This window comes from Gymnodraco acuticeps, unplaced genomic scaffold, assembly GCF_902827175.1.
Source record: "Gymnodraco acuticeps unplaced genomic scaffold, fGymAcu1.1, whole genome shotgun sequence".
Taxonomy (NCBI): Eukaryota; Metazoa; Chordata; class Actinopteri; order Perciformes; family Bathydraconidae; genus Gymnodraco; species Gymnodraco acuticeps.
Genome location: NW_022989748.1, coordinates 3,246,931 through 3,262,957, shown reverse-complemented (window position 1 = coordinate 3,262,957; position 16,027 = coordinate 3,246,931). Strand labels below are relative to the sequence as shown.

Sequence of the window (16,027 nt, the reverse complement as noted above, 5' to 3'; positions counted from 1 at the left end):
TGAAGAAAATATTCATGGCGTAGTTTACAGACATACATATAGCAGCACAACAGCTTTTACAACATACATCTGAAATGCAAAAGACATTCTGTGCCGTTTTATGGAGAAATAAGCCACCAGGGCTCAATTCTGCTTCAAGAGATGTGCTTTCTTTACAATATGTTGCTGTTGTTTTGCGTTATACCATTCGCAGATGCTCCAGCAGTAATACCTAATATAATACAGTAGACAAACGGCCCCATAGTGTGTAGCTGTCAAGCCTCTTAAGTTGATAGCTGTGTCTCTGCACAATGCGGGAAGAATCCTTTTCTGTCAAACAACAGCTGGTGAAGACAAGATGATGCGAAGGCCACGGACGAGTGAGCCATCAAACCTCCGTCTCTGACAGTACTTTGGCAAGCCGCATTTCATAAGAGTCTGTCTCACTCTGCTCTGCTTTTATGGAGCATGAATCAATGATAATTGTGCTGTGTTCTCACTTGAATGGCAGGAGTATCTCCCATGCGGCAACAGTCAAAAAGAGGGGAACATGGAGCCATGTATCAAGGAATACCTCGAAATTAGACTGAATAAAAATGAATCACAGTTCCCTTGGGATTATGATTCATTAGCTGGAAAATGTTCCGTTCAGAAGGCATCGGCAGCACCGTGCCAATAAGGCTAATATAATATAAATTATGAGCGGCTATGAAAAGCAGCTTACGCAACGCATGATGCGTGCCTGTTGACATGAGAAGAGTTGGGATAGGCAATTAATTCATAAGAAGCCGACAGAAAGGTGAATGAAAAAAGGGACTACTAAAGTATTATCTTCTTATTATCATTGTATTTTTTCTAAGCTTTATAGCCTGTAGCATGTGCAGTTTGGATTTGATCCAACATGCTACTCAAAGCTTTCAAAAGCTGTGTGATCAAATCAAAGCCTGACACCATTATCCAGCTCCATCGGGGCTAATTCCACACACACCCAGCTCCCATTCTCCGTCTCTTATCCCCTCTGAAAGGCCCAGTGATTAGAAGTAGACTTAAAGTTGACTATAGCACACCCCCCACACACACCTTACCCTACCCAATTCCCGACGGGACCCTGTTGAATCCCCAAAGCCTCGGTCAGTTTATCAGCATCATAGGATCAGGCAATCTCCCCCCCCCCTTCAAACCGGGAGCCCAATGTGCTCCGGGCCCCCGGTGTAATCTCTTTGGCTGTTGACAGATCTAGCGAAGGGTCAGCTGTGATAACAGGATCACTCAGGTGGAGACAGGGGAGGAGACCAGGGAGAAAGGGACAGAAGAGAAAGAGAGAAATGTGCGAGTGTGAGGTCCGCTGGTGAAGAGGAGCCAGTAGTTCACATGAGGGAGAGGGGTTTTATTAAGTATTCATGCTGGACAATGAATCAAATAATCCACAATATCAAGGCATTTATCAACACACAAACAAAGACAATCAAGAATATAACCAGCATTCTTTGGTGCCATGTAATTAAAAACAAATCTGCATAAGAAAATAGAATGATGTCCCAACTACCTCATAGCAAATAAATACAAATGTTTTCCATAAAGCCCAACAGAGTATTTACTGGCAGCTCAGATGAGAAAGAGGTGTGCAGCATAACATATGGTACTTTTCCCTTTTCTCTTGGTTATCCCTGTAGATCCCATATCATTGCATCAACTGTACAATTGATCAAATAATCAAAACATATCAACATGAATCAATAATTAAAAAACTATTAGAAAGATGAGCAGCAGCCTTTGGTGCAAAATGGAATTAAAAACGATATTATGCTCGAGAAAATGCAACTATAGGTATTACTACAAACACTGCTATCCAGTCTCAGTCCTGAGAATATTTGACATGTGTGACAGCTGACAGCAGCGATGCTCCCTGACAGCTCCGGCCTGTCTGCCTCCACTCTGACCCGGCATCCTATTATAACTGCCATCACCCGCAGAGAAGGAAAAAAAGTGCAGCAATGGACATAAATAGGGGAAAAAATGGAAAGGTGAAAGGTCATGCAAAACTGAGGAGCTTCAGTGTCAATTTTACGCTCGGGCTTCCAGTTGACACGGAGCAACACACACACAGAGGCCATTATTCACAGAATATACACAAAGTTTTACAAACATATTGTGTTTGCATGCAGACACAGTAACACACACACACACTCTATTCTCTTGCTCTCTCTCTGTCTAACACACACACACACACACACACACACACACACACACACACACACACACACACACACACACACACACACACACACACACCCACACACACACACACACACACACACACACACACACACACACACACACACACACACACACACACACACACACACAGAATCAGCATGGTAGGCAGTGACACAAAGCTAATGCCTTGTCACACAGGCTGTCAGCAGATTAGCCAGTGGATTACACCCCAGCCATTAGATGTGCACAGAGTGAAAGGCCACAAACATGGAGAGAGGGAGAGAGGGAGAGATGGGGCATATTCTAGCATGAGGGAGAAACTAATGGAGAATAGGTTAAAGGAGGGGAAAGGGAAATGTTGAGACACAAACGCAGTTAAGTCGTGCAAAGACAGAAGTCAAAGTGACACAGAGGAGATGTAAGGATAAGAAAAAAGGGATTGGGTCAGGAGAATTTGCCGTGGTAACAAGATACTCAGACAGCGGTAAAGGGAGAGACACGGAGAGTATCACAACAGCACAAGGGAGCAGACGAGAGAAAAAGAAGGTGTGAAGTGTAAGAAAGGAAGAGGAGGGGATGAAAGAGATGACGGGAGAGCAGAGGGAAGGAGCATGAGAGAAAATGAGAAAAGAGGGCAAGGAGGAGCAGAGAGATGCAAATGAAAGGAGCAGCAGAAGAGATTAGAGGAGAGCTAAAAACACTGCAGTGAAACAAGCAAGCAGGGGAGGAAACATACGGGAAGAAGAGGACAGTATGCAAAAACATATCGAGCTTGTTAGTTTGTCTCACCTAACATATGAAAGAAACAATGCCAAGATCAGGTTGTGTCACTTAAAGCTGCAAAGTCGATTTGTTTGGGGCAGCATACCAGGCTGACAGGTCGTAATCCTGAATGTATTTGCATCCGTTTCCCATTTAGCAACCAGCAAAAAAGAAACCACACTAGCCTTCATTTGGAGTAAAATGTTGAATGCAAGTCTCTCCTTTTAGCTTGTTTTAGTTTTTCCTTGAGCGTCCCAACTTTTTTTTTCAGCAGCTACTGTCAGACTGTATCTATCACTGAGTGCTGACAGGTATTGTGCAGCTAGCTTGATGCTATAGTCTGCAGGACAGAGACTAAAACAATGATCTAGGAGAAAGCAAAGAAAACAACGTAAGGAGAAATTAGGTGATGATTACCAGCACTATGAGCAGTAGCTTTCACATTACCCCCCAATCATTTAATCAATTATGAATCTAATATAATACTGATTAATGTCTAAAAAAACACAACTATGGGGAGTCAAAATGTTAACACAGAAAATGTCAATTTGTTTATTTAAATGCGAATTTATATTCAAATGTTATAGTTTCAATTAAATATTTTTCGTGATTTACTAAGGTTTTCTTTTTGAAAATGCTTTAAGAAAATCTAGGATTATTAACATTTGTACTACAATCAGTCTCATTGTGAAACTAGTTCATACTGTATCTCTGTGTAGAGACTTTCCTCTGGATGCTACTAACTGCAGATGGCAGTATTGATGGCACAGTGCCGAAACTTTTCATTCATTTGTCACTTTAACTTTGAGCTCTGCTCTCTTGTATAACCATCTGCTGAGTAGCATAAAAGCTACTCCCTGCATTGTGAGGCAATAATGATTCTTTTTTTTGGTGACTTTTTTTCAATCAGTCTATGGTTCCTAGTGGAGAGGTGTCAGGCCTTCTCTGCTGGAGTTTCATTTTATGGTAATCTCCTCCGCTGCCCCTGCCATCACCACCACCTACAGCCCCCACCACAAAACCACTTTGCGGATGTAATGGCATATAATTGTCTGCTGGATTTGCCCGTTAGGAGCTTCATTTGGAGCTGGTATTTGTGCAAGAATGGAAGGGACGATGTCAAGTTAACGGGGGCTAATGGGAAATTTTGATCCATTCAGACTGGAGATTGAGCTCAGCAAAGCCACGAGCAGCACATCACACTGTGTTCACAGAATGCATATGTTTAGTGAGTAAATGACATGTATTGTACACGCTATGAGTGCACAGCAGCATATTCACTGATTATTCTTGGTGACTGAGAAGGGCTTTACATGTGTGTGTGTGTGTGTGTGTGTGTGTGTGTGTTTGCATTGTTTGTGTGCATGCATGCCTATATACTGCATGTGTCTGTGTGTATGTGTGCGTGTTTGATAGCAAGGCTAATGTCATTCAGGACAATTTAGCTGGTTGACTGATTTGAATGTGTGCTGTGGAACAAGCCGAGTCTCAGCTGAGCCACAGGGAGAGGGGGAGACTAAATGTGTGAATCCCCACTGGATATTTAGACTGTTTATTATGATAAGCCTCTGCGTGCACACTTCCTCCACACAAACATGCAAGACAGGAACTTGTGTGCACACATGTAAGGAAACATAATAAAAGGCAGGGGGGCAGAAGAAGAGAGACGCTCGGAGACATGTGACTCACATATGTACAGTAAAAGGTTTGTAGTTCACAACCTATAAATACTAATTCCAGCCTATCCATAGCCATCTCATGTGGGAGTCGTTCCACCTTTTGAACCGCCTCTCACTTAAAGCGGGTCCCAGATGTAAGTCAAGGGGCTGCTTTGGATTAGCCATAGAGAAAAACTCATTTCCTTTGCTATTTTACGAGCATTTAATTTGAAACAATTAAGATATTACGGTGCTGCGGATTCGCTGCACAGAGTGACAGCTGGGAGCAATCCCATAAAGCCCTGAGCCACTGAATGAGGCACCTTGCTCCGCTCGCCTCCTCCTCCTCCGTCTCCTCTCTGTTGTTCCATTGAAGCATTTCGCTGCGGGCTCTGTGGAGGTGAATGTGCTACCTTTGCCTCAGCTGAGATCTCGCCGCTACCGCCAATTACTGTAGCAGCTCATAAAGGCAGCAGTTGGCTGATGATAGAACGGCCTAATTTCCCAAGACTAAAGGGAGGAAGCGAGCTCAGAGGATGTTTACCTTCTGGATGGCTTTTTCCATCACACCTTTTATTGCATTATTGAATTTATAGCATAAGTTGCATGACTCATCTTCTGAGGGATAAATGAGAGGAATGCAGACTACAGGGGGCAGCAAACAGTAAGAGATGCATGTACCGCACATTGTCAAAAATATCGTGTAAGACTACTTTAATTGTAACACTTGTTTGGCTCATGCTGGACTTTGACACATGTATTGAGGACCCTCCATGTCCTATCTGTCCTTCACTTGAAAAACTTCAAAGTCATTCCTTGACTTCGAATCCACGCTAGCTTTGTCAGCACTCGCCCATCAATTCACCTCCTCCTCCTTATACCTTCCTCATTGGCATAGGAGGTGTGAAATTGATGGTGTGCTTGTGAACATGTCAGCGGGGGATCACAGGCCGGAGAGAGAGAGGGAGTATATTTTGGGGGTGGATGGGGGTGACAGATAGCTTTGGAAAAAGCTCTTTTTCATGAACACTGAAGTGTAAAATGGAGGATGGAGTGCAAACAATGGACGTGATCCATCGGTTATGGTGAGAGGTTTCTCGTAAACACACAGAAAGGGAGGGATGGAGGGAGGGAGAGGAGTGGCAGAAAGAGACATGGACTGAGATGAGGTGTGTGTCACTATGAGTTTATGGAAGGAAAGTCAGAGAGGTAGAGAGCAGAAAGAGAGGATGTAGAGAGGAGAAGAGAATGAGCTACAGGCGTACGGTGATGGCAGGAGAAGAGAAAAGGCTTTTAGAGGAGGCAGTGTTTAAATAAATGAAAGGACAATGAAGGGGAGCGCAGGGAGACGGGAAAAGATCAACACACAGAAAAAGCTGGAGAGCATGTTTTTGTTCAGACACAGCCATGTGAATTCAGGCAAGTCAGAGCAATTACAGAGAAAGGGAGGAGAGGAGAAAAGTGAGAATGGGATCCATAACTGCGTTTCCCTAACGGTGAGTCACTGTCGCATCAGCACTCTGAACGTCACTGCAACAGGGATTCAGATCCAAAGTCCACTAAATATGTAAAGAAGTTCAGTTAGAAAAGAAGAAAACACACCGAAACAATTGTTTATCATCAAATCATCTGAATAAAGTCAATAGAGTGTAACATAAGGCAAAGTAACTGAGAATTGCTTCAAAACCCACATATATATAATTAACAAAGATATAACTCTGGAAACAGCAGTTTAGCTTACTGACTGAATCAAACGATTAGTTGATAACTTAAATTGATGTTGTTAAATTCTACAAATTGATCTACTACACGTCCCAGTGCTATAGCTAATGGTATATGTAGATTGAGCAACACATGCTCATTGTTTCGGGATGTTTTGCATTTGCAAGGAAACAATATAACTCAAAAGCAGAGCGGCTAATGCATCCATCAGTATCCATGGTGATGGATGTTTCCCACATCGTCGAAAGTGTGCAAGTGCTTCTTATAATTGTTCGGCATATGTCCTCCACCTTTTAAAGGGAGCCCCCCCATCCCACTTAATTGTATCTACTATTTGTGTACCCATTTGTTTCTTATTCCTGCTGTTTACAAGCACCATTTTGTCTTTTGCACTATGTATTTTACTTTGATGTTAAGTATATGTGCATTGTTGGAGGGGACTGAGACACAAATTGTTCGTTGCCAACTGTATGATGTTGGTATTGTGCATATGACAAATAAAGCCTTTGTATCTTTGAATCAGTGAAGTGCTGATGCATGGGTCGGAATCACTTTGGGAAATGGTCTCTGTGGCAACCTCTCCTGGTTTTCCATCTCAATGTCATGATCTTATAGATGCTAGCATCAAACAAAGCCCCCCACACACTTAGCAAAATCTCACTACACACACACATTGGGCAGGTGTGGTGAGCGGGGCTCCACAGAGGGGGCTCCACAGAGGGGGCTCCTCCAGGCAGGAGTTGACTCAATCTGTGAGAGCTCCCCTCCCTTACTGCCTCCGTCTCTTTGCCTCTGCGCTGCTGCACACCATCCCAGTTGATCTCTTAATGGACCTAATTGCTTTTCAGCTCATTGCACCCCCGATGCCAACACTAAACTAAATCAAACCGGGGGTCCAATCCACAAGCCTCATCGCGAGCCTTATTTTGCTTGACATCATAATAAGGTGATATTGACTAATCATGACTCAGCAGTTCCAGAACAGATGAGTAAGCGGGCGCCTCTCGTAACGGCGTTCAGGTCATATAGGAGTTCAAGTTGCCCTCTTTAGGAGTGCAGCTGCTGTGTTTTCATTGACAATATAATGTGACCCTCTCTGCTGTATATATATTATGCATTGTTGCACTCGAAACAACAATATACGTACAACATTATATACATATGTTGCTGTGCTCTCACTACTGTGGCCTTTACTGTTACCATCTTGGCTTCTCTGCAACTGATCAAATATTAATCATAATGATTTGGTCTTCCCACAATTAAATGAATATAATTGTTTGCAATATTAAAACGCTCTGCTAATTGAAACTCCCTTGCATTTTAAATAAAGGGCTCCCTCAACTAACAGCCAGCCAGCAGGGGGCGATGCTCCAGATGTTTTGGCTTCACTTTTGGGCAGCTGGGAAGAAACATTCTTGAATGCTGTGGCTGCATTGCACACTGGAAGCGTGCACAACTAATATGTATTGATTTCAGGAGTGGAAGAACCAAGTATTATTTATAGATTTTATATCAACATGTAGCACAACTTGGAAGTCAAAGTAGAGCTGCGTTTTAACATGTGAAAGTGCATTTAAATATGCTGTCCCTAATATTAATGCAGCTCCAATTGAAAGGCACATCTGATAACAACATATGACATAAACATGCAGACAGCTCAGTCCCAGTAGACTAAACATGTCATCAGCTTCGCCACAGTTTAAGACTAGATGCACTCTGCCCTGTCTGTACTGTGACACCCGGCTGCAGTCAGCTGCTCCAAATATAGTTAATAACTCACTTAAAACTGTTGGCAGGAGAAGAGCTGAGGTCTGAAACCTGTTTTCTCTATTAGCTTTTTCATGCACACAACACTTTCTGACATTTGGAACAGAGCTGCTTAATACTGTATTTCCGTGCATATATTAAAGTTAGCAACATTTAAATCAAAGTGCGATGACATCTGTGGTTAATCTTTTCTGCACTGTCAATTCAATCTGATCACCCACAAGTAGTGACGAAACAGATAGTGTGAAACTGTCAATAAATAACAAAATATGATTTCCCAAAATTCTATCTTTTGTCTGTTGCTTATGAATTATTAAAATACAGATAAATACTTTATATATACTTTATTTATAAAGGAATTAGGCTTACAGTATAGGTGCTGCTTGGTTGTGACAAACATTTGTTAAGGTCGTGATTATTAATTTAATTTGAAATGCAACACAGCATTAGGTCCGGCTGACTGGGATAATTAGGAGACATAAATAGGGTTAATTTAATAATGTTGCTTCAGGAGGCCTTTAAGAGAGTTCCCCCGGGGGATTTGCATCCGTCATTGTTTCCAAGTTACGCAGGTCACCAAGTGAATTATATAGATGTTATCACTGATTGTGTGAGGCTCTGGATATAGCTGTCTGACATGGCACCAATACATTAACCACTTATTTCCTCTCCTGTACATAATTATGGCTATCAATGCTCAGCCATCCATCATGTCTGACAGATTCTGAGAAGGAGACGAGTATTAGATGTCCCGGCCAAGGACTACAGTCGGGGGTTGGTTTACATTTTTCGTGCCTTGGAGATGTGTGTAATATCACCTTGGCATTTGTCACTTTTAGCCCCCCCACCCCCCACCCCCAAACCCTTCTATCCCACTCTTGACTGCTTGGGCAGCGGCCATACACAAGTCAATCTCAACACATTGGATTAGATGTATCCGCTTAAGATAGATTGATATCCCAAACCGCGTGAGTCTCGCTTGATGGGGAAATTAATTTTACGATGACTGGTTTACTTGATCAGGGTTGCAGGGGAGGTGGTGGGGGCTATAAATGTATCAACTATGGGGCGTGAGGAGCTGGAAACCACAGTCATGTTTCTGATTCAGACAAGTTGTGTCTCTTCTCTGCTGTATTACACACCGTGTTGTCTTTGCGTGGCAGCATCGAGGGTAATGACTTGACTGACAGTCATTTGTAATTTGCCAGTGACTTGTCAGGGGTGAAAGGCCTGCAGCTCGACTATAGGGAGACTGACAGTGAACGATATTGTATTTTCACGTCTGTCCGTCTTACAGTTAATGTGAAATGCGCAGTTTTGTAAGCAGAATTATAAATAGGCTGCATGATCAGAAGTACAAGCGACTTATCCAGGATAGAAATGATGTCCGTGGAGAGAATAAATCCTTGTAAGAAGCTGCCAGCCTTCACATATCTAAAGGGTTAAAATGATATGGCAGTTATTGGATTGATTTACAATGGAGCTGACCTCAGCCTATTGAGCAACACAATCCAGTCTGAGCTCCATCCATGAAAATTCGTGACAAGCATCACTTAAAACCTCCTTTGTTAGAAACTAAAAAGAAAAACACTTTTCTCGCAACTTATAGAAATATGTGATTGATTTTCTACCTCTGTGTAGAAAAAAAAAAAAAATCTTTGTGTGACACATTAAAGCTGATACACAAGAACAAAGAATGACTTTAAGATGCAGTTTTATCCCCACTGAGATAAATACTACACCTTGTCGAATGAAATCCTACCAAATCTTTGCATTGATTTGCTTTACTGTAAGTTGCGTAGCGCAAAAGGCCATCACTTAAGAAATAGCTGAGAGAAATTTGAAGTGCAAAGTATATACCAAATGTTTCACTATGACACAAAGCAATATGCTTGTAATACATGTGTTAAATAACACTCTACAAGAGTCTACAGCCATGCCAAATGCTAATGTTTGCACAATATGCTCACAGTGACAATGCTAACGTGTTGAATAGTATTAGCATGTATAATGTTTACAATGTTTCTTATCCTAATTTAACATGCTAGCCCTTGCTCATAAGCACTAAATGGATGGTAGAGTAATAGTTTTGCAGGTATTTTGTAGATTTTGGCACATTTCACAAGAAAAGTACAAAATGCTGGTGCCGCAAGAAGGAAATTGAGAGGATTATCAACAATCATAATATTTGTTAACCATTAAATGGCGATGTTTCCAGTATAGTTGTCAACATGTGTCAGTTTAATTCTGACTATTTTCATGATAATCAATGCACATTTTTAAATATCCACAGTGAGAGAGATATTTAGCAGCTAGCCCTGACCAAATCCATTTTTCTATTTGGCATTTATATTATTCTTTGGCAGCCTGTAGGGCAACCCACCACTATTGTTCTGTATTCAAAAAGCAAAACAAGAGAGATTATTGAACAGAATTTTCCAGATAAATGAAAATATACAATGCTAATGAGTTTTGCAAAATCAGGATACTCTCCACTGATTTACTGTGTGGGCAGGTACACAGAGAAACACATACATCAAAAGATTTGATTACATTATTCATTAGACACAAATGCATATTGATACCATATAACCTTTAGCATGCTTAGCTGCATTTGCATTGAATTTACACTTTGCACAATCAGTGCTACACTCTGCCTGACCCTGCACACGTATGGATGTAAACAGGCCCGAGGCAGGATATCAAACACTGTCGGCGCACATAATGTGATGTCTTTGTTCTGCAAGAAAGGAAACATTTGCCATGCAAGTTAGGAGGCCCTCCTTCTGTCACGAGTATAGGAAAACTTGTGTGGTAATGTTACATCACAGATTTCCTCCATCTTATTGAAGGACGGCCGTTTTATGGACCCCCGAGTCCTATTGTGCGACAAAGTTCAGCCATGAGAGGCAAGAAAGTCAGACTCTTGATAAACCCTCCCCTCACACCATTCATCACCAAGTGCTGCTGTACTACTGCTAGAGCTGCTGCCAATAATGTGAAAGCACAAGGTTAGATGCAGATAGTAAATCTAAAAACTACTGTCATCCCATTATATTCAAAGATCATGAATACAGTCAAGAGAAGAATAAGAAGCCCCCTACAGTCACTCATCAGCTTAAGTCAAATAACCAACATCATTTTAATAAAGAGAGCAGAGGATTATCAATGTTAGATATCTTCTTCACAACAGAAACAGCCATGCAAACTGCAGTCAAAATGACTGCTTTGGTGAAAGGCACATAATCAGATATTTATGATTTGAACATTATGCCTCTACACACAACTATTCTCCCTCCCACAATGCTTTTCCTACTGCCAGTAGGTTCACATAACATTCATGTTCATCAAGTTGCTCTATTATTCACTGCCACAAAACCAACACTTTTCCTTTGGCACATAAATCTGCATGCGGCGGCTGTATCAAATGTTGCCCCTCAGAAAATGGAGCTGGGAATAATTTGCAGGTCTAAATCAGCATCACAGTTACTCAATCAGATACATGACGTGTGTGAGTGCAGGTAGGAAAAGTGATCTGCTGACTGCAGTAGTCTCTCAGTGCTTCTGTTGGTGTCTGCAGGGCGAGGCTGTTCATCAGGAGGTTTAGGTCCCTGCCACAAAAGGAACTTTTCTCAAAACACAATTGGTCATTGTCACCTGTCTCCCGGGGCCAGTTATTTTTCTGTGGTCCTACAATCGGAGGGCCGTGCACGTGGCAACATTCTACCTTTATGCATTATTGTGCATCATTATGTCTATTCAGTAACGAGGATGTGAATGAATCACGCCTTGGAATGATTACATGAAATGTGTCATGGTGGATTAGAAGGTGTTACTGCTCTGACCTTGGAGTGCACGATGCAGTGTGAAGTCAGTTTTTCCACATACTGATTGATGCATTTGATAACAAATAAATAAACAAACTGGTAGATGACAGGCATGCACGCACATTCGAGCAGTCTGACATCAAAATCAATATTATATCCCTTCAGGGACCCACAGTGTGACTGAGGCTCTTAGTGATGAGTTTGTAGTGACCTTATTGTACATGATGGCTTTTTTTTATGGAGTTTGCACTGACGGTAGCCAGACCATGCATCATCTCTCACCTAACTGAGTAACTCAGTACATTAACTGAAGTACCTAAGAGACTCTTCAGCAAGTGTTTTAATTACATTGTAATTAATATTCATATTATACATTACAGAGAAAAAAAAAAAAGCCCTTTATACTACTAAATCTATTTGGCAGATTCAGTTAAAAGATCCTTTTAAGATGAACATACTAAAAAAGCTAACAAACAGGTCAAATACTAAACCAGCCAGTATTAAAACTAGGTTTTTATATATAATGTATATTTGTAGTGATGATGTGCATATACGTATGTATGTTTTTTTCTTTCTCTTTGATCATATTTGTAACTCATGTGACCAAACCATTTCCCAATTTAGTATCAACAAAGTGTATCTAATTTAATATAGATCTAGCCAATCAATTAAACAGTATACAAACAGGTACAATAGAGGCTTCTAGCAGGTTAACACATCAATAATCCTGAAAAATTGCAATGAAAGTTGGCCGTTTGTCTGTATGTTAAGCAGATTTCAATTTTTTCATTTTACTCCATTTTATAAATGGAATATGAATATTTTTACATTTTGGTATTTGTTGTCAAACATGTTCTCATGGTTCACCACCTGGACATTAGTCTGCAGACAGATTCCAAACATATTGCTTTTTATTCTAAAATATTCCTATGCGCACATTCCCGCAGTGGACTTTGGGGGGTAAAGTTGGGAAAGTGGGACCTCTCTGAGTGACGTCACCCTTCCTACCCCCCCCCCCCCCCCCCCCCCCCCCTCTCTCTCTCTTTCTCCGTGTCCCGTTTTCTCTGCCTGGGATTTCAGTCCGTGCTCGGGTCTCGGCACAGACAGAGAGACAGAGAGACAGACAGAGAGACAGAGAGACAGAGAAGCAGACAGACAGACAGTGAGAGAAGGAGTGAAACAGAGAGGGGAGAGAAAGAGGGGGGGAGAGAGAGAGAAGGGCTGTGCGTCCCAGCCACTCCGCACTCTTCATACAGCCTCAGTCTGGCCACGTTCTATACAATGAAGATCTAACGAGCACAACTCAGAGAATATATCACTCGCGCGCTCCACGTGCGTGTTTCCGTCATATCGCCCCCAAGATCGCTAAACGCGTCGCTGACGGACAACTCAAGGAAAGAAGAGAGAAGAGCGAACAAACAGGACAACAGAAGAAGAAGAACCCGAGGACGGATTTCTTTCCTCCATGTTATTTTCTTTCCTCTGGACTGTCATTTCTGGATGTAAAAGCTCTCGACCTGTCTTCGTGCATAGCAGACAGCGGACAGTTTGAGAGCGCGCACCATGGTGAGAAGGTAAGAAGAGTGTGTGAGAGCCAGTGTGTGAGTTTGGAGCTGCCGCAGTGATTTCAGGTGTGAGCCTCAGGAAGTTGCTTCACACACAGAGCTGGGACCAGTTATACATAATGTTGACTGTCTTTATTCTCATAACGCATATATAAACAAATGTTGCTTGGTGTTATTCATGTGTAATTAATTGCTGTATTATTATTATTATGAATGCGCGCAACCTTGAACGGATACATAAGTGCTTTCCGAGCCACATTTTAAACGCCACGAATTCCCAAAAATACCACCGTTAAGTGTTTTGTTTACATCTATGTTCCACATAAACTACATCGCCAACTATGCAGGTGGCATATTTGTGTTTGTGTTAAGGCGAAGAGAGGCAACTCATGTCAACATACACTTGATTTATAATAAAGACTGTAACACAAAGCCTATAATTCATGCTTTATATTTTTTATATTGCGCTTTGAGAAGACTGCAGCTGATGTGTCCCCCTTCATGTTATCAGAAATACCAAACGTTTTATTTTAAGCTCGCTGTCATGTAGAATAGATACAGTTCATTTAGTGGAAGCCTTTTCAGCGAGGACATAGTGAATATTTTTCAAAGTGCATTCCTGTAACTCTCCAGAGATCTCTCCTCTTGTCTGCCTTATTTTTAGAACAAGTTTTATTTGCGCGGGGTTTAAAGTTGACTTTGCTTTTTAAAGAACTCACAGGCAGCAGCAGCAGCAGCAGCAGCAGCATATCAGCGAGGCAGGCGGAGGGTTAGCCAGTCACGCAACATATTCTGTCAATCAGGTGAAAGTGAATCTTTATTTCCAGTGGAGCTGTGCACACCACCTGTGCTGCTCAGTGCTCTGCTGGGCCACTAGGGGCCCCACTCCCCTCTGCACAGGGAGGGCAATGCAGCAGAGGGTGCATGGAGAAAACTAGTTTCACATAAAAAAGCTGGAATGGTTTCCAAAGATCCCAAATTAACTGGTTTTGTATCCATCAGATTGTTGAAATTGATTAAAAAAACACATTTTAGGAGGCAACATGCTTGATAATATGCATTGTAATGTATTGCTGTGTAAGCCAAATGAAGAGACAGTGATTGAAGGTGGGGTAGCATGAGTGATTGTGTGTGTAAGGATGCAAATTAGTGTGTGTTTGCTCAAGCAATTCCCTGTTAATAGCCAGTAAGCAATCTGGGAGAGCGCCTCCACTGCCCTGCATGTTTTACAGTTCCCCGCTCAAACAGTTAGCACTAGCCACATTTTGACACAGCACAATTAACGCTGTCACCCCACGTTCGATTTCCAATTGTGCTGTTGCGACATGAGCACTCAAAAGAAGAGACTAAATGGATGTGCATTAAGGTGGTGCTCGCCCATAGTGCTGCTACCCAAAGTCACTGAAGGGAGGAAAATGTCTCAGTCGTGGAAAAGCAGCCATCTTCTCTAAAAGCCTCATCATCACTGCATTTGTAAATTGTTCAAAACAAACATTAGCTTTTTGTATACAAATTGGGAATGATGTATTATGGTCTAAAGGGAATGAAAAGTAAAGTCAGAAAGGCTTTCACCTGTGTGTGTGTGTGTGTGTGTGTGTGTGTGTGTGTGTGTGTGTGTGTGTGTGTGTGTGTGTGTGTGTGTGTGTGTGTGTGTGTGTGTGTGTGTGTGTGTGTGTGTGTGTGTGTGTGTGTGTGTGTGTGTGTGTGTGTGTGTGTGTGTGTGTGTGTGTGTGTGTGTGTGTGTGTGTGTGTGTGTGTGTGTGTGTGTGTGTGTGTGTGTGTGTGTGTGTGAGAGAGGAGGATACAAACATTTCATGGCATTTCATGGCATGCAAGCTATTAAATTGAAAAATGATGGAAGCGGTCAGAAAGTGCCTATAAGGGAGTTGGGCAATTTTTGCGTCTCTGCCGATCTTCTCTTTCCTGCAGCTCTTTGCGCCTGAAGCACACTCTGAAATCATATCCCACATTTCTGACAGAGTCCGGAAGGGACAACAGGGCATTTTCAAGAATTTATGTTAGAGAAAAGTCAACAATGTCTTTCAGATGTCCTTTGTACTTATTGTATGTCCACTCACCTGTGTCACAAGTGTTATTACAAGCAATCCTAAATGTGCATGTTAAATAGATATCACCTGATTGAGAGCAGTACATTTAAAGTTACAAGATGTTTTGAGGGAGCTTTAAACCTTTATTTTTAACTTAGTCCGTTCACGGCGCAAAGCCCTCTTACAAACACCTCTGAGTCCCATTGTCTAAGCACAGCTCTGACTCATTGCCTCCTTTTTCTTTCAATCCAGAAAAAGTGTGTGAGTGTGTGTTTACGCGCATTTGTTAGCACTACTTCAGGAATCCCAAGACCAGAGCCCCTATTACAAGTGTGGAATGAGAAATCAACACTTGCATTACAAAAATGGACGCGTAAACATAGAGGCCACAATTATCGGGCGCCGTGGGGTTGGAGCTGGAGGAGCTTGAGTGCCAATAGGTCTGTGAGCAATCACCCCCCTCACCGCCTGCCCTCTGTAAT

The 16,027-nt window shown here is 42.0% G+C and overlaps 1 protein-coding gene across 46 annotated transcripts in view; it reads left to right on the top strand.

The window, feature by feature from the left end:
- LOC117556029 (receptor-type tyrosine-protein phosphatase delta-like) overlaps window positions 1-16,027 on the top strand; it is a 373,438-nt gene that overhangs the window by 231,917 nt on the left and 125,494 nt on the right. The window contains exon 1 of one of the 46 annotated variants that reach the window (XM_034231454.1): window positions 13,017-13,498. The exons of 44 other annotated variants lie outside the window; for them this stretch is intronic. The gene's annotated coding sequence lies outside the window, so the exon portion shown is untranslated. Of the gene's footprint in view, window positions 1-13,016; window positions 13,507-16,027 lie in introns of those variants that run through there. One more of the 46 variants, XM_034231375.1, reaches the window with a different exon arrangement.